The sequence below is a fragment of the Stomoxys calcitrans genome, chromosome 2, assembly GCF_963082655.1.
Source record: "Stomoxys calcitrans chromosome 2, idStoCalc2.1, whole genome shotgun sequence".
NCBI classification, from domain to species: domain Eukaryota; kingdom Metazoa; phylum Arthropoda; class Insecta; order Diptera; family Muscidae; genus Stomoxys; species Stomoxys calcitrans.
The window spans coordinates 108354059-108380208 of NC_081553.1; the positions used below are offsets into that span (position 1 = coordinate 108354059).

General features: G+C 38.7%; 1 protein-coding gene across 2 annotated transcripts in view; it reads right to left on the reverse strand.

The window, feature by feature from the left end:
- The window catches only part of LOC106093811 (uncharacterized protein DDB_G0271670), a 59162-nt gene that overhangs the window by 17761 nt on the left and 15251 nt on the right, over positions 1-26150 (reverse strand). Inside the window, exon 4 of one of the 2 annotated variants that reach the window (XM_059363365.1) lies at positions 15490-15902. The exons of the other annotated variant lie outside the window; for it this stretch is intronic. The gene's annotated coding sequence lies outside the window, so the exon portion shown is untranslated. Of the gene's footprint in view, positions 1-15489; positions 15903-26150 lie in introns of those variants that run through there. 2 annotated transcript variants of the gene reach the window in all.

A 26150-nucleotide genomic window follows, 5' to 3' on the forward strand; every position in this document is an offset into this window, starting at 1 on the left:
AAATATTGATCGAGGACCCCATAAAGTATATATATTCTTTATCGTCTGGACATTTTGAGTCGAACTAGCCATGTCCATCCATCTGTCGAAATCACGATAGCTATCGGACGCGTAAAGCTAGACGATTGAAATTTTGCACAGGTACTTAATATTAATGTAAGTCGTTGGGGATGCTTCAAAAGTTCCCAGCCAAGCTCACTCAGTTTTTGACGAGTGACCAAAGATGTGATTTGATCATCATCAACTTCATTTGGCCGACCTGAAAAACCCAATATTAATGTTGGTCGTTGAGAATTGCAAATGGGCCAAATCGGATCAGATTTAAACTTAGCTCCCATATAAACCGATCTCCCGATTTAACTTCTTGAGCCCTTGGAAGCAGCAATTTTTGTCCGATTTGGCTGAAATTTTGCACGAAGTGTTCTGTTATGACTTCCAAAAACTGTGCACATAGTATTTTGTTATGGCTTCCAACAACTGTGCTAAGTACGGTCCAAATCGGTGAAGAACCTGATATAGCTCCCATATAAACCAATCTCCCGATTTGACCTCTTTAGCCCCTGGAAGCCGCAATGATCATCCGATTTGGCTGAAATTTTGCACATAGTGTTCTGTTATGACTTCCAGCAACTGTGCCGATCCAAATAGGACTAGAGCCTGATATAGCTCCCATTTAAACTGATCTCCCGATTTGACTTCTTGAGCCCTTACAAGCCGCGATTTTTATTCGATTTGGCTGAAATTTTGCAAATCGTGTTCTGCTATGACTCCCAAGAACTGTGCCATGTACGGTCCAAATGGGTCAAGGACATGATATAGCTCCCATATAAACTGATCTCCCGATTTGACTTCTTGAACCCTTACAAACCGCTATTTTCATCCGATCTGACTGAAATTTTGCATATAGTGTTCTAGAACCAAATATAGCTTCCATATTTTTCCAGAATCCATGGTGGTGGGTTCCCAAGATTCGGCCCGGCCGAACTAAAAAAATATCTGAAGGAGATTAGTGTGCAGGGGACAAGATATTTATTGATGAAAAAATAAATACTTAAAAAAAATTAAAATAACGGTTATTTTTTGATCAGACCTCGTACGTGATTCTCCAATAGTTTCAACACGTGCGTATTTGGTATGTTAGACTGGCGTTCTTGGCCAGCTCTGAGATGTAAAGTTTAACTGATTCCTTATGAGTGACCATATTAGAGGAAATATTGTTTTATTAAATGAAATAAAACTGAACCTTACATCGATTCCCGTTGAAATATATACACAGAGATTTTTGAATTATTTTAGGAATTTAATTTTTTTACTATTACCCACTTTAATATCCATCTGTTGATATGTAAATATATGGTGGTATATATAATAAAAAAAAACAGCAATAAATACTGATATATAGTCGACACCATAAACAAGTATCAAAATGCAGAGATATGAAAGCTTTACGAAGACATGACGTCAAATAGAAAAAAATCACTACAAAACAACAAAATTTATTACTCGCACTTTTACATTCACAGTAGGCTTCAATGTTTTCGCACTGGGAGAATCTAAGAGAACAACATTTCTTAATCAATGTGCCATTAATTTTAATAAAAAAAATTAAGTTTGGATAAAATGTTAAATGAAAATTTAAACACCACATAAAATAAAACAATGGATCTCATTTGTCAAATTCTTTGAATGACTTTTTCAAAATATATATGAGTACTTTCTGGCAAATCGAGAAAAAATTGTCCCTTCCAGTGGCTCAGAGTGTTTATATGGCAGCTATATCAGGTAATGAACCGATGTGAACCATACTTAGCGCAATTGGGAGTGATACCAAAACATCACGTGCAAAATTTCAGCTCAATCGGAGGAGAACTGCGCCCTCTAGAGACTCAAGAAATCAATACCCAAGATTGGTTTATATGGTAGCAATATCAAAACATCGACCAATTTGACCCATTTACAATCCCAATCGAGGGGGCCTCCTTTTATAGCCGAGTCCGTACGGCGTGCCACAGTACGACACATGGCATAGTACCTCACGTATGCAATGTGCTACATCGCATAAGGAGTGGAGGTGGGGGAATGACCTTAGTGATACACCATTCCGTGCAGTAAAAACCAATCTCACCTGTGCCTGGCGCCAGTGACCTCTACATATAAAGTTTAAGGAAAGCAGTTAGGTCCGGTAATGCCGAGATAAAGCTATACAACGTATACATACCGCCGGTTGGTAGTATTGACCCAGATAATGGCCAAGTTTATAGGACCGACATTAGTGGCCTACTATATGCCCATAATCGCCTAGTTCTAGGGAAACTGAAGGTGCATCATGTTTCATCGCATTCTCCCTTAGGGAACGACCAGCAGGGCATAGTTTTTGCAGAGCATATTGAAGGCTCCACGTTTTTCACAGTGAATGAGAATGCCCCCACTAGATTTACGAGGAGGTACAGTGGCTTGTCAGACATTGCCATTACATCCCCTGTTCTCCTGAGTGACGTACCCTGGAAAGTCATCATTTCTTTGGTAACAGACCACCTCCCATTAATACTCACCACCGACCGACCAAAGGCTTCATAACCTCTAATCGCCGGACGTTTATCAATCAAAAGAATGCCGATTGGGAGAGAGTTCTCCAATCTCCGCTTCAGTGAACTGACACCCCCCTCAAATGTGCTAGTTGCCGAGAGGAAATTCCAAGACATCATTATGCAGCAGCCGCTCGCTTTATACCAGCCGGTCGAATACCTCAATTGCGGCCAATTTCTCGGCGCAGGCAATGATACTCGCAGACGAGCGTGATAGGATTCGTTGCACGAACCCCACTAACCCCAGAATCAGCGAGCCGAATCTCGAACAAATAAAAGGGTACTAAGTTCGGCTGGGCGAATCTTTGAAACCCACCACCTTGGTTTCTGCTAAAATATGGGAGCTACATCAGGTTATAGACCGATGTAGACCGTACTTGGCACAGTTGTTGAAAGTCATAATGAAACACCATGTGCAAAATTTCAGTCAAATCGAACAAAAATTACCGCTTCAAGGGGCTCAAGAAGTCAAATCGAAAGATCGGTTTATATGGGAGCTATATCAGGTTATAGATCGATTTGGACCGTACTTGGGACAGTTGGTGGAAATCATAACGGAAAACCACATGCAAAATTACAGCCAAATCGGACAGATTGCGGCTTCCTGGAACTCAAGAAGTCCAATCGGGTCGGTTTATATAGGAGCTATATCGAAATCTGAACCGATATGGTCTATTTGCAGTCCCTAACGACCAACATCAATACCAAGTATCTGTGGAAAATTTTAAGCGTCTAGCTTTATGCGACATGGATAGTTTGACTCAGAATGTCGAGAAGATCAAGAATATATATACTTTATGGGGCCTTAGATCAATATTTCGAGGTGTTACAAACAGAATGACTAGATTAGTACACCCCCATCCTATGGTGGTGGGTATGAAAAAACAGGGTAGTTAAGGAACATAAGGGAAATATGTGGCTGGAACACTTTAAGCAATGTAACTTAGGTACCGGTGTCAGCAAGCTGTGGTATACTACAATATCAAGTCATATACTACAATATCAAGTCATATACTACAATATCAAGGAGCTCAGCCACTTTTGGCGACGTAACTGAGACTGACTCGAAGAGATGCGCCAGGTTTTCCAACCGTCAATTTATTGATCTCCCAGAGGGCAATGACAGAGTTCCGTAAATCCAACATAGTCTTGGATAGCTCCTGGCAGCAGCGTCTCGCACCCGACCTCAAGTGTTACCTCAGGTATCCGATCGGAAACCTCTTCAAGTCCATTGGAGTGATCTTGAACAGGAAACTGAATGTGACAGTTTCCTGTTCAAGATCACTCCTAAGTATTTAAGCTTATCAAATATAGAAATCATTCTATTGAGAAAGCGTGGTGCGTCAAGTTGGACCACGTTCGTCTTTTTCGTGAACAGGCAGATTTCAGTCTTCTCTGGGTTAACATTGTGACCCTTAGTTCAATCCCAGTCGTATGCCATCTGCAAGACCCTTTCGGCCTTCCTGCATAGCTGATTCGGATCCTTACCTCTTAGAAGTATATAACATCGTCTTTAAATACCTCCTCAGTCAGCATTCGTAATATGTCATTTATGGTGGTCACACATAGGAGTGGCGATATCCACCTGTTCCTAGCATATGGTTTATCCAGTCTCTAAGAACCCGCTTCACACGGTACTGGTCTAAGGACTGGATCAGTGTATCGGTCCACACATTGTTAAAAGCCCCCTCGATGTCAATGCATGCCACCAATTTGTACGTCTTGGCATCGAAGGTTTCTTATATTTTATGCACAACCTCGTGCAGGGCATTCTCCATCGACCTTCCCTTGATATTGCATGGTGTTTTTATTTAAGCAGTTCCCTGGATGTCCTACTCTTTATAATGGTATACACAACATGTTCCATGGTTTTGAGTAGAAAGGACGTAAGACTTATATGTCTGTAGGCCTTTGGGGTCACATAACTTACCTTGCTTGGCATGGATATGAAATACCACCCTTGCCTCCTGCCAGGCTTTCGGAGTATATGCAAGTATTAGGAACGATTTGAGAATAGTGGTCAGATGAGCCTCCTTCTGTAGTAACGCCGGAAATATTCCATCAGGTCCAGCTTTCTTAAATGGTTTGAAGCTTCTCAAGGCTTCCTTTACAATAAATTCCGTAATGATAAGCCTTCTATCAACCTCATTATTCCAAAATTCCGGGGTCTCTGTAAGTTCCGCCTTGTCTTGTGGAAAATACGTTTTCATCAAAAGCCTCAACATGTCCTCCATTGTCACTGCTCTCACTCCCATGTCTTCTATTACCCTTCAGCTTGGACATGGTTTTTTAAGAGAAACTTTTTCATCTTGACGGCGTCATTAACGCTATCGACCTGTTGGCAGAAAAGCTTCCATGAAGCACGTTTTGCTGCTCTGATCATCGTATTGTATTCCTTGAGCCGTATGTATCCACATCCCAATAAACTGTCGCTTGTTTACGACGTGGTCTGTTATAAAGTCTGCGGACCCCTTCCCAATGCTGCGAATGTCCCCAGTCATCCAGGGTTTCCTTGGGTTGATTTCCTTTCTCGAAGAAGACAACTATCTTCGAAAGGTCCCATGCTTGGACAATCTAAATTGTCTTCCACAAGTCTTTTTCTGATTTGTCTTCCGAATTTTGTCCAGTTGCTTTTTCAACTTATTACGGAAGCTTATCGGATTCGGCGCAGGCCGGGCTATTCTAAACCTGATGTAGCGATGGTCTGAGATGTAGTGCTCCTTGGTGACCCTCCAACCTCATCGATCAGATTTTCCGAACATATTATCACATCTAAAACCTCCTATCTAATCCTATTAACAAAGGTAGCAGTGTTAACAATATTGAATGTTGTTAGGTCGTTAGTATTCAAGAATTCTGCCAGGGCTTGGCCCCGCTTATTAATGTTGGTACTACCCCACGAAATGTGGTGAGAGTTCGCATTGCACCCTATTGGTACCTCATTTCCTGTCTGTTTTGCTTTCCTCACCAGCAGTTGCAGATCCGACGTGGGTGGCGGTGTCGGAGAGTCGAAAGGCATACTCTGCCGTCTCCCTGTCTCATCACTATTGCATCCGATGTTGACAACTCTAGGGAAAATACATAATTTAAACTTTTATGGCAAATAACGCAGGTCCTCCGACGAGAACCAGTTTTATCATAGAATAATTGGTAGATTATATGGTTCAGCCCAGAAACTTTTTTCCGGCTCGTCCATGGCTCCTGAATTAAGGCATTATGAATCTTGCTCTTGCAGATTCTCTACATAACAGCGTGTGTAGCCATCTAGATCCGGTGAAAGTTTGTCTGGATTACTTCAATCATTGGTACTGCAGTAAAAGAGGATCTTGGGAGTAGGCGATGGTCTCATCATCTGCTCCCTGTTCCTTAGACTACATTGAGTTTTCTGTCACTGCACTGCCTGATGTTTTAATATCAGCATCTTTTCGTGTAACAAATCGTATTTTACTGTAAACGAAGCATTTTTAGCTTAAAAGAAGTCTGAGTTTTAGGGTAAAAGAGGCAACCTTTTCTACAGAAGGAATTCTTAAAAGTTTTACCATAGCCGTAGTGTCTTCAACATCAAAATATGGACGGATATGTTGCACAGTAACTACAAAAATTGTACGTCCCCAACAAATTAGATTTGTTTATCTCAAAAATATTCCAAACGTTTTAATGTTTTGCGTGTACGTAGAGTTCCCCTCCTTTGACACGGAGTCGAATACCCAAAAATTCAACTGGGAGTTCCCCAGGCAGGTGTTTCTCCCGCCCCTGTTTAACCTCTACCTCTCTAAGTTTCCTCTACCACCAACTGGCGTGGAGATAATATCACACGCAGACTACTGATCTGTCCTGGCGAAGGGGAATAACTTTAACGAGTTGTGTTAACGAATAAACATTTATCTCTTATACCTAGCAGAATTTTTCAAGAGTCGTTTCACCTCATAAACTCCCCCTAAACCACACATATATACCGACTATAGCAATATGTAGCTCAAATGTGGTTTTTGGGAGTGAAGTATGAATCCGATATCCACTTTCGGGTCAAAGAGTTTGGCTACTCCAATCCACCACCAAATCCAAGAGAATGAAGTAGATCTAACATCCAAACTTTAATGGGCGGACCCAACCCTTACTCTTTTTTCAAAAACGCCAGATCTCGAAGATGGGTGGGGCGATTTAAATCAGTTGGTTTATAATAACTTAAAAACAGAAATTTGTATCCTTATTTAGGGTGGGATACCTAGGGGGGCCGCCCCACCTCCAAAGCCACCAGCCAAATAGAATATAAACCAATAATGACAATATGGGACTCAAATTAAAGGTATTTGAGACCAAAGCACGAATCTGATATATTGGGATCACCCCCAAAAACTCCCCATACCGGACATATTTATTTGGAAGAAGAGCACCAATACAAGATCCACATTGGCGCGAAATATCTGAAAGGTCGTACCAGCACCCCCAAACAGAATTTATTTCCTGACGTGGCCGTATAGGGCTCAGTTAAAATACGATAGTGAAAGAAGGTGCAACGGAGCGGGCCCTGTACAGCTAGTCTTCTACATAAAAATCAATTGGGGTTTGTTTGTCGGTTTTTACGTTTATTTGTTTGTGTGTTCCTTATAGACTCAAAATCGGCTGACCCGATTTTCTTGAAATTTCCACAGATGGTGCACAATGGTCCCGTGGTGAAAACAGGTTACAACATTTTTTGATATCTTAAGGGGGGGGGGCAGACCCTCCCCCTTGCCCTAATTTTAAGAAGCACCAGATCTCGGAGATTGTTTGTGCGATTTAAGTGAAATTTTGTGTGATCTCTTATAGTAATCCAAAAACAAAAATTTGGTATCCTAATTCCGGATGGGGTACCTAGGGGGGACGCCTCACCCCCAAAACCCACCAAATACAAAAACAGACCAATCACGACAATATGGTACTCAAATGAAAGGTATTTTAGATAAAAAAAACTTATTTGATATCCAATTGTCGGATCAAGTGTTTAGGGCACCACCCCAACCCCCAAAACAACCCTAAAACGGACATATTTATTGACCATAGTAATATGGGACTCAAAGAAAGGTATTTACGAGAAGAATACGAATCTGATATCCAAATGTGGGTCCAATTTTCTGGGGTTCCATCCCTTCCTCAAAACACCCCCAAATAGGACTTATTTACTGGCCATGGCAATATAGGTCTCAAATAAAAGGTATTAGAGTATTGAGTACGAATTTGGAATTCAAATGTGCGAACTACGGTTTAGGGGGCCATCCCTTCCCAAATAGAACAAATTTACGACCATAGCAATATGGGGCTTAAATTAGAGGTCTTTGCGACTAAAGCACGAATCTGATTTCTATATTCGGAAAAAGTATCTACAGGGCCGCCCCAACTCCATAACACCACCTAAATAGGACGTATTAGCTGATAATTGCAATATGGGGCTCAATTAAGAGGTATTTTAGAGTAGAACACGAATGTGATAGAAATTTTCGGAGCCAAGTCACTGAGTGGCCGCCCCATTCGGCAAAACACCCTCAAACCGAACATGTTCTATGGAAATATGGGTTCAAATGAAAGGTAATTAGGAGTAGACCACGAATTTTAAGTCAATATTCGGGACCAACTGTCTGGGGGACGTCCCACCCCCATTGCAAATTGCAAATTTTGCCCATGAACATTCCACTAAAGAACAGGGGCAAACTCTCACATATCAATGAGTGCAGTCCGATTCATGTTTAAGCTCAATGATAAGGGGCCTCCTTTTATAACCGAGTCCGAACGGCGGGCCGCAGTGCGACACCTCTTTGGAGAGAAGTTTTACATGGCATAGTACCTCACAAATGTTGCCAGCAATAGGAGGGGAAAACCACCGCCGAAAATTTTTTCTGATGGTCTCACCAGGATTCGAACCCAGGTGTTCAGCATCATAGGCAAACATGCTAACCTCTGCGCTACGGTGGCCGCCCACCCCCATTACCACCCCCCAAAAGGACGTATTTGCTCGCCATGACAATTTGGGTCTTAAAGAGGTTGGAGCTCGATATTAATATTTGTTGACTTTTGCAATAAGGTGTTTAAATGAAAGGTATTTTAAGATTAGAAAACAATTTTGATAACCAATTTCGAGGCCAATAGCAATATGGTAAATACAAATTTACCGACCATGGCAATATGTGGCTCAAATAAAAGGTATTGAGATTAGAAAACGAATTTGATAACCAATTTTGGGGCCAAGTGTTGAGGTAACGTCTCATCCTATAAACTTCCCTTAAACCAATGGCAATATGGAGTTTAAGTAAATGGTATGGTATATTAGAGTAAAGCAAGATGCTGATATTTTTTTTTCAGGGCAAAGCGTCTGGGGGACAACCTCACCTCCGAAAACCCGCAAAATCAGACATACGTATTTACCGATCATGGCAATATGGGACTCAAATGAAAGGCATTTGAGAGTAGAGCACGAAATTCATACCCCTTTTCAGGACCACCCCCTGATCCTTCCAACCTGGGGCCCTTCCCACTCCCAAAATCCTCATGAGAATATCGGGCTCAAATATAGTCTTTTATGAATAGAGTACATCTAACATCCAAACTTAGATGACCCTACCCGAGCCAATTCAGAGACCAATAAAGTTCATAAGGGATTCAAGCGATATACATATACTATTTTTCGTAGCATGGTATTTGACTATAAGCTCTTTAATTGTTTAAAATAAATATTCAAAGGATAATTTTTTCCATATAAAGTACAAGAAGGCGCAACGGAGCGTGCCTGGTTCAACTAGTTGTCTATAAAATCAAAGAAATCTCCCATCAAAATTTAAGTTTTTATAATTTTTGTATTATTATTTTTTTTTTCTTTTAATTTCATATCTTCAGCCACTAAATAAATAAAATTGTTAATTAATTTCAATTAATAATTACCATGAAAGGTAATTAAAAATAATTGAAAGGATTTCTCAGTGTTGAATTGAAAAACATTGCAATTATAACCTGTGACCATCTATCTAACTATGGCAACATCATCAGCTCTCAATTGTCAACAACAATACCTCGATTCATGTCAAAAAGTGGTAACTAATGAGTGCGAGATAAGTTATAACGATAGTGACAATGGCAATGAAATCTACCAGGTGATAATAAATCAGATTTTCCCATTAAATGTGACAGGAGCGTTAGTCAATTAGCGACTAAAACTATGAATCTATGTAATTTTCTTTGATAACAACTACAGCGAGGGTATTTTCGCAGTATTTATTTTGAAAGTGGTGTTATTATCACAACTGTACTTGAAATTTAGTACCAAAAGGGGGAGAAATGGAAAGGTCGGTAAAAAGGAAAGGAATATTGGTATGCGCACTAAAAACACTGGGGCCGAATTACCGCATATGTGAACGAGTAAAATCGTTCGGAAAGCTTTAGTGTTGGACTGATGTGGCAGAAATTTTGTACATATTGTACACCTGGACCCATCTACTGCGTACATTTGTGTATATTTTTAGTGGATTATAGCACGGTGATGAGTCCCCAAGATACGGCCCAGCCGAACTTAACACAATTTTACTTATTTCTAAGTTTTGAATTCGGAAAGGTTGGGTTAGGGAATAAAACCAAGGTGCGTGCGGATCGGGAGTGCAAGAGCAAGGTGAAATCATCCAATAGGTCCTCATGGACCTGGTTTTGTGCGTCTGTAGTGAATGAGTTCTCCAGCTTCCGCAGGGTACTCTCTACGTATCCAAAAACACTTATGAGCATCATAAGAGATAACAGAACCTGGATGGAGTCTGGATGCTCTTAGCTGCTGGCTGCTACGCACTTCCCAGGGTGCTCGGACGAAGCCGCAGGGTTGATAAACAAGTATGGGTTCGATGTCCCTCCGATACAACAGAGTGCCGAGTTACTGTCTTTGATTGAAGAAATGATAATGGAGAGGAAATAGTCAGGGCGGTGAATTCGTTTGTATTCTACATATCAACAGGACGACGTCAAGGAAACCGAGTCACTCTCTGCCCAAGGACTACAGTATAGCATTTGGTATTATGTCAGGACACATAGAACTAAGAGTTCACTTATGCAAAATCGGCGAGACAAGTGATATCGTGTGTAGGGCAGATGGGGAAGATGATGAGACGTTGGAACATTTCCTATGTCATTGCCCGACTTTCACCGCTAACAGACACCGGTACTTAGGTGGGGACACAATACCAGACATGAACCAACTTAGGGCGTGGTAAGAAAAACAATTATGGATTTTGTAAGTAGCATGTAATTCCTAACTCTCTATTCAACCATACCTTTGCACCTGCCACAACTCCATAGGAAGAATTTGGGGCTACAGTGTAGCGGGGACGGCACACTGGATGTTTATGGCGACATCGGGCTCTGGACGACTGTGCCCTCCGCAGTATGATCGAGAAGGTACAGGGAAGTGCTGATTTCTGAAGTATGGAATAATGTTAGTAGAGGCTTTTGGACATGTGGCATCGTATATTGCCCTAAAACAGTGGAATTATGGCGCCTGCCTCCCCTCAAACTTTGGGCATTTTTCTGTTCTGCTAGCGGATGAAGATGCGGCGTGGAGCTATGCTTTATGCAGAGCTACTGATAATATACCAGGGGAGTCCTTCCTTGTTAACGTCATTTTCCCGAGTAGGAAACTCTGGGCTGGGTAAACCCCTTTTTTTGAGACTTTCTATATACATGGGTAGATGGAGCACCTGGGCAGAAATAGAGCTGGCAAAATATCTATAGCACTACCGGCTATAGATAGATAAATATCGTTAGATATTTTTCCTATCGATAAAATCGGCAAAATTAAATTTCTTGCAAAATCGAATGGAATTAAAAGATAAATTGCGACTATAGAGGGCGCAATTTCCACCCGATTATGCTAAAATTTTGTACAATGATTTCTTTCATGACTTCCATCTGACTTATTTGATTTCATAATTTTTACTTCTCATTTTCGTTTGAAATATAGATGAAGGGAAATTAAAGATAATATCGATAATATATTTTCCCCAAAAGGGGTCTCTGGGCTGGGCCACTTCGTCCTCTGTATTCACTAATGGGCCTAAATTTTGATGAAATAAAGGAACCTTATGGGCTTTTGGACGGGTGCAGCGTCTTTCAGGCGGAGGACTTCGCGGTCCCGAACTATGGGAAAGGCTGGGTCCCGGGCCATCAAGGTGAACAACCACAATAAGTGAACAAGCTTGTCGATAGGACCGATCCCCACGGACTTCCACTATCCGCCACCTGTGGGCGCGCTCGATAGCATTCAGCTCAGCTTCTCGTGATGAACTAGTGAACTTTATCTGCCTCTCACTATATTATTTAATTACTCACTAGATAGGGTATAATTTTCCACGCTGCTGGAGATCGAGCTTTGTTATCCTCCTTCATAAGTCCGCTAATAGATGTTCTACAGTTAATTGTGGGTGTATTCCAAAATTGAGTGTCATTCCTTAGATTTTCGAACTTCTGGTTTCTCGAAGAATATCACATTTTCTAAAGGGTATTATTTCGCCTTTTCAGCGCGGTTTTGTAAAGGGTAGATCCACATCTTTTAGCCTCATGGAATTTGTATGCCTCGTTCGTAAGGGTTTTGTGGAAAGGAAAACAGACAGACGTTAATTTAACCGATTTTAGCAAGGCTTTTGTACTGTGATATACGGGCTTCTGCTTCTTAAACTCGATGTTATGGGTTTTCCGATGGCTCTTCTAGATTGGATATCATCCTATTAAGAGGTACGGCCCTCTAAGTAGAGGCTACTGTTCAAGGGATCTGTTTCGAAGGAGATCATTGTTTCTTCTAGTGTTCCACAGGGAAGTCACTTAGGTCCATTATTTTTTGTTCTTTATTTTAATGATCTTCCTGATGTGGATTGGGTCTTTGCGGGTGCCATGACATAAATATAAGGGAGAAAGTGGCACAGGGCACGCCACAGGGGGGTCTTTTTATCGCCACTCCTTTGGTTGACCACCATAAATAACCTATTACGGATGCTGACCGAGGAGGGGTAAGGATCCGAACCAGCTATGCAGAAGGGACGAAAGGGTCTTGCATGGCATACAACTGGCCTAGATCTAGGAGTCTTAATGTTAATTCGGAGAAGACTGAAATAGTTTGACGCATCACTTTTCCTCAATAAAATGATTTCGATATCTGACAAGGTCAAATACTTAGGAATGACCTTTAACAGGAAAATTAATTGGTCACATTCAGGAGCGTAATGAGAAGGCTCACATTTGTTGGGCACTATGTTGACGGGCGGTATGCTCGAAATGAGGCCTGGACCCGAGGATAGTCCACAGGCTCTACAAGAGCGCAATTGGACCAATACTTACTTATGCCTCAGTAGTTTGGTGGACTCATATGGAGAAAAAGTGCAACAAAAGGACCATATAACAAGTTCGGAGAACATTTTATCTTGGCATAGGTGGAGCGATGAAAACCACGCCCACTAGAGCACTGGAGACTATTCTAGATATCCGACCCATTGACATACAGATTTAGTGTTAGGCATCCACTGCGGCTATGAGACTTAAGGCGATGAGAGAATGGATTGGGGATGGGAGCAGCTCACACCATCGCGGTACAATCGAGGTGACGATAGGAAACATGGAAGGAAGGGAAGAGGTTTCCGATCGGATACCTTACACGACACTTGAGGTCGAGTGCGAGGCACTGCTGTCAGCGGCACAGTCTTACTGACAGGCAGGGTGAATCTGGGGTCTAAATTGAGAACCCAGGGACTGAAATCTGTTTTAGACTGCCTAACCATAATACGGTCCTGCAGACGGAGATCCTGCCATCGCAGACTTTGTGAGGTGGTGTGGTGCCAACGCGATGTCTTCGAGTGCGAACATCTTTACGGACAGTAAAATGGCCATAAGGGCAATAACAAGCAGGACGGTAAGGTCACGAACAGTCTTGCAGTGTAAGAAGGAGATTAACGCCTTATCTGAGGATGGGAAAATCCGCATCGTTTGGTATGTTTTAGTCACATTACTGGTTGCAGTACTATCTGTAGCCGGAACTATAGAAGTACGACTAACCCGCCACATTCCGGAATTTGGTGTGTACGCGTTCTCCTCGCATAGGGAAGCACCCCCTCGGTCGACAGGCGCCCGACCTGGGGTGGCGTGGAAATGAACGAAAAAATCAGCTGATTTCGATTATTTGGCGAACGAATCTATTGACGACATGTTAGTGGTTCTGGCAGTTAAAAACATACTAGGAAAAAAGAATATTAGGTGTAACTTTTTCTCCTGCTAGTGCAGGAAAGGAACACAACCGACGTACTGCAGTCTCCTCTTGCTCTACGTACACACAGGTTCTGCCAAAGTCGTTACTTGCAACCTTGAGAATATCAGAATATTTTTTGATCAGACAGAGGCCTGAGATGAAGGACACAATGAGACTTTAGATCTAGGGAACGACTGCAAAGCGGTAGAGCTTTTCAAGTTTAAATTGGGTTGCATAATCATGCAGGGTTCACAGTCCCAATTCGTGACCATCTGTCATCAGTTTGCTTATGTCGAAGAATTAGCTTAAACATTTCAGAGGCATACCCATATGTTCGAGTTCGAGGTAACAGTAACTGAGAAGATGCAACGCCCTGTTGGGTTTTGGAGACCATTCGAATTTGTATATGCCGGTCCACTGGAAAAAGAATACAGACCACCAACCACTTCGAGGATGATACTCCTTTAGTTTTTCTGATTAGCTGTAAAATTTCAGTATAAATTAAGTAAGTACCTCTAGCAAGTTGAACAGATATTTCTGCGGAGAGAAATAAAGGGTAATTTTTTAAGAGCTATAGGAAAGTTTTTCAAAAAACAAACACAAAAAGTTTAGCATATAATTTAATGTTTGAAGATTATTTCAAGCAAATGTTGACCGTGACTGCATCTCAAATGGTCCATCCGCTTGTCCAATTTTGGCATACTCTTCCCAACATTTCCGGCGGTATCTCACGAATAAATGTTTCAATGTTGACTTCCAATGTGTCACTTAAGGCGTGTTTGTCTGTATATATATGGCTTTAACATAGCCCCACAAAAAATAGTCTAAAGGAGTTAAATCTCACGATCTAGGCGGCCAATTGACCGGTCTCGAAGGTGAAATAAAATGTTCACCGAACTCGCCTCTTAATAAGTCCATTGTTACGTGTGCTGTGTGGTATGTGGCACCGTCTTGTTGAAACCACATGTCCTGCAAGTCAAGCTCTTGCATTTTGGGCAAAAAAAAGTTGGATATCATTCCACGAGAGCGCTCACCATTCACAGTTACCTTACGATAAGCATCATGTTTGAAGAAGTACGGTCCAATGTTGCCACCAACCCATTAACCGCACCAAACTGTGGCATTTTTTGGATACATTGATAGCTCTGCAATGCTTCTGGCTGATCTTCACTCCAAAATCGACAATTCTGCTTATTTACGTAACCAATTGAGCCAAAACTGAGCTTCGTCGATGAACACAATTTCTTTCTTTCAAACTTTCTAAACAGAGCACGCATTTTGATAATAAAATTCAATAATTTGCAAGCGTTGTTCTTTTGTTAGACGATTCATGGTTAAATTATGGATCATACTGAAGATGTTTGACAGTGAAACAAAACACGAAACGTACGTGAACTGTTTAAATCAGTGTTGTCAAAAAGATTATAACTAAAAAGTCACCCTTTAAAAGTCCACTCCACTCAATGGATTAAACAAAAAAATATTACTTAGCTTCTACTACTTACTCACAAATCCAAGGGAAATTTCAGAACTACGCATTTCAATGCTTTCCCAACTATTTCCCTGCTCATTAAATAAAGAACAGCTCCATTGTTTAAGATTGATATTCAAAAATATTTCATTACTCTATCATTTTTTTTTTGTTTTGTTTTTATTTCTTTCTTTTTTCTTATAAACAACAAAAATAAACATTGATGTTTTTATTGTTGTATAAAAATAAAGCTAACTTAAAGATAAACAATTCATAGGAATTATCACACAAAACGAATTACAAAAAATAATTAATTGTATATAACAGCAGTCATCACCACTTACTTAAGGACTTTGCTGTCACAGCAAGTCGAGAAAAGGGAGATATAAGTTATCTTAACTTCTAAGTACATCGCTCATTATGTGGCTTCCATTGAAAATTTCGTTGGTTGCTATACACCACAATATCATCTTTGGCGAAATTGGGGTGGACAACATTCCATAGATTAAGATGGGGGTGGTGGATAGCAAATATTCTTGAGTGGCAAAAGTGAAAAATGGCAAATCTCCAAGGTGATGTTTTAATAGATGAAAGCTTTTATGAATTCCTAACAAATGAAAATTAATAAACTAAAGTAAAGAAAACTTAAACATTGCTAGGGGTAGTATGTATATCATTATTTTCATGAATTACTTAGTGGGTTTTTTTCTTAATTTTATTGAAAGTAAGATTTGTTCAAGTTTATGGTGATATTTTATGTCTATAGTATGTTAAGTCACGTATGATAGATTCTACTTCACTTTAATTGGCTATGACAGAACATTTGCTCCACTAACCGAACGTAGGGATCGATTCTAGGTGAACCAAAATTTTTATTCATCTTTATCAAAATTTTTAGTTATTGAAATTATTCTCAAGCCCTAAAATTCATAACATTGATAAAATGTTTTCCTATATTACTCTTCACTGGCCTTCAAAGCCTAGCATTATTTTACCCAATCACTTTTGTCCATATCGTATAAGTCATTTTATTAACGAATATGCTCACAATCACATAAATGTAATACGCTTAGGTGAAAATCCCGCTTTAGTGAAAATCCCGCATTAGTGAAAATCCCGCTTTAGTGAAAATCCCGCTTCAGTGAAAATCCCGCTTTGGTGAAAATCCCGCTTTAGTGAAACATAATGGAAAGAACTATGAAATTTTTGGTGTTAATGCATGCAATGAATTGGCTTAAATGAAGCATCGCCTAACTAAAAACACCGCTTAACTGATCAAATCCGATCGCAAAAAACATACAACCTAGCCTCTATTTCACAGAACGACGTCCCAAGTTCAACAACACGAGTTGATGGAAGAACTAACCCCATCGGATTACATAAAAAAAGGTTTTCCCAAAAGATACCAACCCAAGCTTGAAAATAGATTCCTAATAATCTATCCATGGTTCCGAAGAATTAAACAAAAAGAACTACTCTCAACTCTATTCAATATTCATTGAATTTGAATTCAAGTGAATATAAAAGAAAAAAAAGAAAAAATACACAAACACAGAAAATCTGTTAAAAATATCCCAAAGAACTAATCTCAATTCAATATTAAATGAATTTAAATTAAAGGGAAACAAGTAAAAGCGTGTTAAGTTCGAATGGGCCGAATCTTATATACCCTCCACCATAGATCGCATTTGTCGAGTTCTTTTCCCGGATAAAAGAAAAGAATTGCTATACTATTGGAGCTATACCAAGTAATGGTCCGATTCAGACCATCATTGAAATGAATATTGGCGACCATAGTATAAGTCATTGTGTAAAATTTCAGCCAATTCGAATAAGAATTGCGTCCTTTAGGGGCTCAAGAGCAAAATATGGAGATCGGTTTATATGAGAGTTGTATCAAGCTATAGACCGATTCAGACCATATTTGACACGTATGTTGAAGGTCTTAGGAGAAACCGTTGTACAAAATTTCAGCCGAATCGGATAATAATTATACCCTCTAGGTGCTCAAAATTCAAAATCCCAGAGATCCCAGATCGGTTTATATGGCAGCTAAATCAGGTTATGGACCGATTTGAACCATATTTAACACATATGTTGGCTGTCAAAATAAAACACGTCGTGCAAAATGTCAGTCAAATCGGATAAAAATTGCGCCCTCTAGTGGCTCAAGAAGTCAAGATCCCGGATCGGTTTATATGACAGCTATATCAGGTTATGGACCGATTTGAACCATACTTAGCACAGTTGTTGGAAGTCATTAGGAAATAAGTCATGCCGAATTTCAGATAAATTGGATAAAAATTGCGCCTTCTCGTGGCTCAAGAAGTCAAGATCCCGGATCGGTTTATATGGCAGCTATAACAGGTTAAGTTCCGATTTGAACCAAACTTAGCGCAGTTGTTAGAAGCCGTATCAAAACACGTCTTGCCAATTTTAAGCAAAATCAGATAGGAATTGCGCTCTCTAGAGGCTCAAGAAGTCAAGATCACAGATAGGTTCATATAGCAGCTATATTAGGTCATGGACCGATTTCAATCATACTCATCACAGTTGTTGGAAATCATAACAAAGCACCTCAAGCTAAATTTCAGCTACACCGGATGAGAATTGTGCCCTCTAGTGGCTCAAAAAGTCAAGATCCTAGATCGGTTTATATGGCGGCTATATAAAAACATGGACCGATAAGGTCCATTTCCAATCCCAACCGACCTACACTTATAAGAAGTATTTGTGGAAAACTTTAAGCGGCTAGCTTAACTCCTTCGAAAGTTAGGGTGCTTTCGACAGACAGACGGACGGACAATCGGACAGACAGACAGACGGACAGACGGACGAACGAACAGACGGAAATGGCTAGATCGACATAAAATGTCACGACGATCAAGACTATATATGCTTTATAGGGTCCTAGACTTTATAGGGCGTCATCGAGCAACTATTGATCTATGCAGTACCAACACTAAATTGGTGGAGAATGGAACGATCAGTGGCAACTTTCCATATTTAGTCAGGCAGTTGGAGCCAAAATCAACATGGGAAAAGATAAAAAACGTACTGAAACACCACCTTCAACCCAGGAAAACGTATTCTGACATCTTTTACGCCTGTATGCTAGCTAAGACAGAAATAGCTCTACAATAGTTCAGAAAATCTGGGAATTTCTAGCTATAAAAGGAAGGGTGAAGACATTTGTATTTAACAACGAATTTAAATCAAACAATGTTATTGACTTTCTCCCCCAAGAATGGATAGAATTCCATTTGACAGAACCTAATAGCCATACCGGCAATTCAGATGATGAAACGCTGAGTAACACAATAACGGAACTGATAAGGACCCTTAGCCTAGAAGAAAAATTACCTATAACAGAACAGATAACCTAAGCTATCAAGTTTTACAATAAAATGTACCCCCCTTGTTGCCCAAAATGGCAAAGTAAAAATAGAAGATTTGAAGATGAGAATGAATGAAACGAAGAAGAAAGTCATTTATAAACAGAACATTTCTGGAGAAGACTATTGTGAGAATAGAGAAGACGGATACATAAAGAACTAGAAAAGCGTTAGACATAAGGAGGAACCAAAATTTATAAAACGAAGAGGAATTTACGAAACAAATATCAAAAGATCAAATAAATGTTCATCACAATAATCCAGCTATTGCTACTGTCCCGACCATTCCTAGTGAAAGTACCCTTGAAATAACTCCCGTACAATGTAATACTGAATATAGCATACTAAATACAGCCGAAACTGAGATAGTTAAGGAAACTATGGGACTATGATCCCCATAATTCAACCTACCGAAATAGGCCATATTATGGAACGGAATGCAATAGACTTGAGTAAGGAATTTGGGAACGCCCTAATTCACACAACCGGAAAATACATGGCCTGTTAAAGTTGTGGGAACTGTGGGTAGGCTTGTCAGGTCCTCAAAGCTCCAAGGCGAGGAATCCAAAACTGATGGTCTGGGTTCGCCAAAAAAAACAAAATTTGAGTTGAAATTCAGTCTTTATTACAAAGAAACGAGAAACGAATTGTAGGACGGATCATTCTTTTTAGACATTTTTGGTATAAACGTGATTTATGTAATGGTGCAGCTTTCAATGTAGTTTCTACATTTTTCCGATAACATTTCTTTGCAGCCACGAAAATTACTGGTCGTTCGTAAACTCAAATTCTTGTACGTAAGTTACGTACCTCCACCTTAATAAGAAACCTATCCAACCTAATATCCATAGTTATGTTGAATTTGATGAAATCAGCATAATCATGCAGAAATACTTAAAAAAGTAATTTGAACTATAAGCAATGAACAGCAAACAGCGACCTAAGCATAGATATCGCTTCCGTCGCTTTTGCTGATTCAACAATTTACAAAATATTTTAAGCAACAAACCAATTGTTGGAAAATAAAAATTTTAATCTGAAGATCAAAGCAAAAGAATAAAGAACGTACCAACTGAAGTTCGGTGGTTTTATTCAGGTTCGTAAGAGGCGCAGTCGTGAAACGAACCAAAATTGACAAATTCGTTAAAGTGTAAAGTTAATCAACAAATCAAATTTAAAAAATATATACAATTAACACATCTCAGACTCCACAAACCAATGTGCTGTCCTGCCGCTAAGTCAGCACTTTGAAATAATTTTTCCACATATTGTTAGACTGCAATATGACACTTTCACACGGCTACTGAACCTGTGCACTAGACGCATCGGCAGCTTAGAGCACCTGTGGGAAACATATTCACAGCATAATTCCGGCATCTCTGCCAGCAGTGGAAGACTTCAACAACGGCTAAAGAAGACTGGAGAGGGCTGCTGAGCTCGGGAGGCAAACGGCCATAGTCAATCTTAAATCATTGTATTTTTTGGGCTTAGAAATCACTATCATCACTTCAATTAGAAATAAATCAAATTATAACTTTAAAATATTGTCTCATTAGACGACGGTGTTGGTCGGATTTATTTTTTTTAACAATACATGACAATAGTCCATAACTGGCGCCCGAGCAGCAGGACCCGTGCGGATGTCTTGTGAAAAGGAAAAGAAAATTTGTGAAAAATAAAATAAAGTAATGGTGATAAAATAAAAGAAAAAAGGAGAAAGATAACAACAAAATAAACGCGCCTTGTCATAAAACAATCTAGTATTTGGTGTGGAAACAAAAGAAAGAAAAGATATATTTTTATAAAGTTATAGAGTAAACGAAGTTGCCCCCCATTTAAGGGAAAACAAAATAAAAAAAAAGAAGAAAATAAAGAAAACGATAACAACAATATAAAAACGTCTTGTCGTATAACAAAATAGTTGGTGTGGAAACAAAAGAAAGAAAAAAAATATTTTTGTGAAGTTAAAGATTAAGGAAGTAAAGAAAGACAACAAATAGAAAGTTCTCTAAAACGAGGGAAGGGAAAAAGGGAAAGTTCTCACTTAGAAAATAATAAGTAAAATAAACAATATCGTATAACTCAGGAGAGGAAAATTCAAAGGAATTTCGGTCACTTTTCATAGACACATGCAGTTGTGTCTAATTGCCACGTAAGATTTTATTCACTGTTCAATAACACTAGAGAATTTGAGTATGGAACAAATGAGTGCCAACGTGACACAGACAAAAAATATGTGAATTAGGAAACAAAAGAGTGCCAACAGATCACTGGGGAAAGGAGGGTGTCACATTTGGACGCATTGAATACCTCTACGGCTGCAGCCTCGACTAGCAACCAAGCGGATACAGTTCAAGAGGACGTTGTACAGGCTCCTACGATCATTGAAGATATCAGGGAAATTAATCGTCTCCCTGACTGTGTAAAGAAGATCCAGGTCTTTACAAGGAAAGGAACCCTGTACAATATGTGTCATGGGTTCATTCCATCGAAAACATTTTGGTGGTAAGGACGAAACCCGTATACCGCGCTATCCTGCAACACATTAGGCAGAAGGTTAGCTGGGCAAGAAATAAATAATGCCTATCGTTACACTATGCGGACAAGAAGGACATACGGACTGTCGAGCACCAGTTGCACCGTCCTATAAGTTATGCTGTAGAGGACGTAACCAATTTTAAGCATTTACCTGCCATGCTCCAACACCAGAAAGAAGCCAACCAGATAGAATAAGTCCTCTCGCTTCAACTACTTAAATCACTCCACTTGACGAACAGAAAGAAGATTGAACATCTAGAATAGAAAACCAGCTTGGACATGAACTTTGGTCTCACACCAGTGATTGTCGTTCTTTCGGCGCTAGTCATAATAAAATGCAGAAATTTATCAACAAACCAAAATGTCAGCCGGCCACTCTCCCTCGAACTCATAGAAACAACAAGGCGGCCTAATACAAACCGTGAACGAATTCCTACTGATCCATGGTAGCCCATACCCTCGAAAGCATCCCAGCATCATCAAATTTGAGACAGACCTCCAAACTTAATAATCTTGCATACTTCTAAAAACAAATCAAAATCTAATAAGAAAAACGGACGACATAGTGTGTAGATATGAAGTTCACAAACTCAATGCTGAAGAACGAAAGGTTAAGAAGAAGCCCAACATTTATTTGGCACCACAATCAATACCTACAGCACCCCAGAAAATTCTAGACTACAAAAACCTTTACAACCTTCCCCTTTTTTAATCAAGCGAAATGCTTGCTCTTTCAATAGGGAGCAGTTTACGCCTTAGACCCGCTGACATAACAGATTTCACGAACCAGCAACTCGCCTAATAGCATTCCGCTGACATCGCTGTTTTTATGCAGAACAACAAGACACCCCATAGGTTCGACAACTTTCAACTTAAGGAATATATTCCCATCGACAATAGGAATTGTATTTTTCTCGATCAGCATTCTCTTTTAATCAGAAAGCTCATTTAAAAGGTGCATAGCACCGCCTTAATTCAAACAAGCGTAACTGTGTAAGGCGGTCACCATGAGTTGTTACGGATGCCCTTCGGTCTCAAGACAGCACCTCCAATTGTTCAAAGATTAATAAAAGAGGTTTAAATATTGAAGTTAACAACATTTGACAGGAAATAACACAAATGAAGATAAGTCTGGATCAGTGATTAGTAGCCACAATTAAGGTCCTTTCGTAAGCAAATGTTACAAGGTTCTATGCAGTATATCAATCGGTACCCAAAATTTAAATCTAACTATATTTTAACATGGTTTCCATGAAATTTAAAGTAGTACGCAGACTCGGTGGTATAGGTTATTACATAGTCGGCTTCGCTCGAATTTTGCCTTTCCTTACTGGTTTATTTGATAGTATTCGGTCCATAAGAGAGCAATTAATATATAATCAATAATAAAGGGTGATTTTTTTGAGGTTAGGATTTTCATGCATTAGTATTTGACAGATCACGTGGGATTTCAGACATGGTGTCAAAGAGAAAGATGCTCAGTATGCTTTGACATTTCATCATGAATAGACTTACTAACGAGCAACGCTTGCAAATCATTGAATTTTATTACCAAAATCAGTGTTCGGTTCGAAATGTGTTCATTCACCGTTCAGCGATGAGGCTCATTTCTGGTTGAATGGCTACGTAAATAAGCAAAATTGCCGCATTTGGAGTGAAGAGCAACCAGAAGCCGTTCAAGAACTGCCCATGCATCCCGAAAAATGCACTGTTTGGTGTGGTTTGTACGCTGGTGGAATCATTGGACCGTATTTTTTCAAAGATGCTGTTGGACGCAACGTTACGGTGAATGAACACATTTCGAACCGAACACTGATTTTGGTAATAAAATTCAATGATTTGCAAGCGTTGCTCGTTAGTAAGTCTATTCATGATGAAATGTCAAAGCATACTGAGCATCTTTCTCTTTGACACCATGTCTGAAATCCCACGTGATCTGTCAAATACTAATGCATGAAAATCCTAACCTCAAAAAAATCACCCTTTATATAATCAATTTAATTATTGATTATATATTATTGATAATATATAATCAAGTTGATTATGATTAATCAATAATATATAATCAATTTGAGATGTAGAAGAAAAATGAATAAATCGTTTTAGCAGGCTGCTTCAATTTTTAAAGGCAATTAATTTAAAAGTAAATTCGGTAAAGACGAATAACATCTTTCCATAACAGAAACTCCAAAGACAACGAGATAGATCATTTTGACACATACATAACAGTAAGCAACCATTTATAATTTTTATAGATAAGTTTTCGAAACATGCAATACGTTTTCACTCCGTGATAGAAATACGAGAACTATTGCAAACAAAATTCAGAAATGTCTCGCTTTAAAAGGAATCAAAGAATTTCTTTCCATAACTATTCAAATATAGAATTTCATACAACTAAGCGAAGTTGGCTTTGTTACTTGATAGAATGCGGTTCGTAAGAGAGCAACGGATAAAAATGTAGCTAGATATCATAAATGGACACAAAAAAGAAAACAACAAATGGCCGTTTTGTGAAAAGTGTAACAATATAATCAATTTGAGATATGAGTTTGTTTGATGTGTGGAGGTGCAAGCTATAATACCATCCAACAAGCACAAACACAATAATAAAGTACAGATGATCATTATAAAATCGTTGAAGATGTAGCACCCATAATCAAGCAGTCGGAAAATAATAACGCCTAATAAACGGCTCCGATAATATATTAAATGGTATGCATTGTTAATTTTCTTATTTTTTTTTTGTATTAAAATAACTCGATAATAAAAAATTATAACAAAAATAATAAAATCGCATTGCAATGAAAGCATGTGATCGAAAACAAACAGTGCGGCAAGAGATTGCTGGATGCGAAGATGAGTTAGGCAGCTACCATTATGGCTACTGACTTATCGGACTTCATCAATCCTTTTAATCTACATTGGTACAAGAAACGCGAAGCATAAATTATTAAGTAAGATAATATTTTTATGTGAAGATGCATTGATGACTCAGAGGCATCTGAATGAAAACTGTCGAGAAACTTAAGTCAATAATTTATAGTCGGAATTTGAGAATTAAAAATCACAGATTCATAAACAATGTGATACAGGCAGTGGCAGAAATATGATCGTAATCCCTTTAAAAGTAAATTTTGGATAACAGAAACCCCAAATTCAATAAACAATTAGCAATAATTTATAATTTTTATGGAAAAGTTTTAGAAAAATGCACTATGTGCACCTCTCCCTGATAGGCATACGGGAACTATTGTTAGCAAAATTCAGGAGTACATGACTATAAAAGGAAAAGTAAAGAAATTTGTATTGTATAAAGAGTTAAAGTCGGGAATAGTTTTGGAATATTTTAAAGGTGAAAATATAGAATTTCATACAACTAAACTGGGTTTGCTTTGCTATTTGCTAGAATTCGGTTCGTAAGAGAGCAACGGAAAAATATTAGTTGCTTTGCTATTTGATAGAATTCGGTTCGTAAGAGAGCAACGGAAAAAAATTATGACATGATATCACATATGGACACAACAAAGAATACAACAAATGATCGTATTATAAAAAGTATGAAAATATAATCAATTTGAGATATAGAAGAAAAATGACTAAATCGATGCTTTGACTTTTAAAGGTAAATTAATTTAAAGGTAAATTCGTCGAAGACGAATTAACCGGTTCGGTTCGTAAGAGAGCAACGGAAAAAACAAGAAATGGTCGTATTATAAAGTGTGACAATATAATCAATTTGAGATGTAGAAGAAAAATGACTAAATCGTTGTAGCAGTCTGCTTTGACTTTTAAATATAAACTAATCGGAAAGATAGGTAATTATGTTACTATAACAAAGTATTTGACTCACTTAATTCACAGATTGGACTGGATAATTTATCGCAAAAACTGCGACAATATAATCACTTTGAGATGTGGAAAAAAAATTAATAAATCGTTGTAGCAGTATGCTTTGACCTTTAAAGGTAAATCAATAGAAAAGAAGTGTAATTATATTACTACAAAATAGAATTTAATTAACTTACTAAGTTCAGAGATTGACTGGAGCAAAAATATATTTGTCGTAACGCCATGACGTAAATAAAAGAAAACGAAATATTTTGTCACCAAACACCAAAGTCATCGTGAAGGTAAATTGTTAACCTCGTGCAGTGCGGACGCCCTTTTCTTCGAAAGTGAAATTTTAGTGCCTATGTTAATATTGAATGATCAGCTTTTTCATTGGATCAAGTCAATCAATAACCTAATTCCCGACAATCTTGTTTAGCTGAAATTTATTAATTTATTTAATTTTACTTATTACTTATTAGTATGAATAAGACACATCGAAAGCATCGTAATCAAATATCATTCCAAGCCATAATTGTGCATTACCACAATTAAAAAAAGTGTTTAATAAGTGAAACTCAAATTTGTTTTATTTTAAAATAAAACAAGTACGTAACCGTTATAATTGTGTAACACCACAAGTGAACAAAAGTATTTGAGCAAAACTCAAATAAAGTTGTTTTATTTTTTAAATAAAAATAAAAAAAAAATATTGTGACTCCTGAACCGGTCTTTAATTTCGTAGCACTACAGTAGAAAAATCTAAGAAGAGAGCAGTAGAAAAATCTAAGAGAAACTTATATATTACAAACGATAACTCCTCCTCAAACGAACCATGATTTAGACATTGGAACGTTCCTTGTCATAACCAGAAGGCGAGTCCACATTTCAATAAACAAGAGGAAATGGATGAGAAACAATTTAACATATTACAATTTACGTTTAACAAGAATGCAAATAGTATGCCAACAAAGATTTAACATTCACGATAGAACTCCCCAAGGAATTCTATCAAATTATCTAGCATCGGAAAAGAATTAAAAAATCTCTAGCATCAATATTTTAACCAAAAACTAAAAATTTGGCACAGA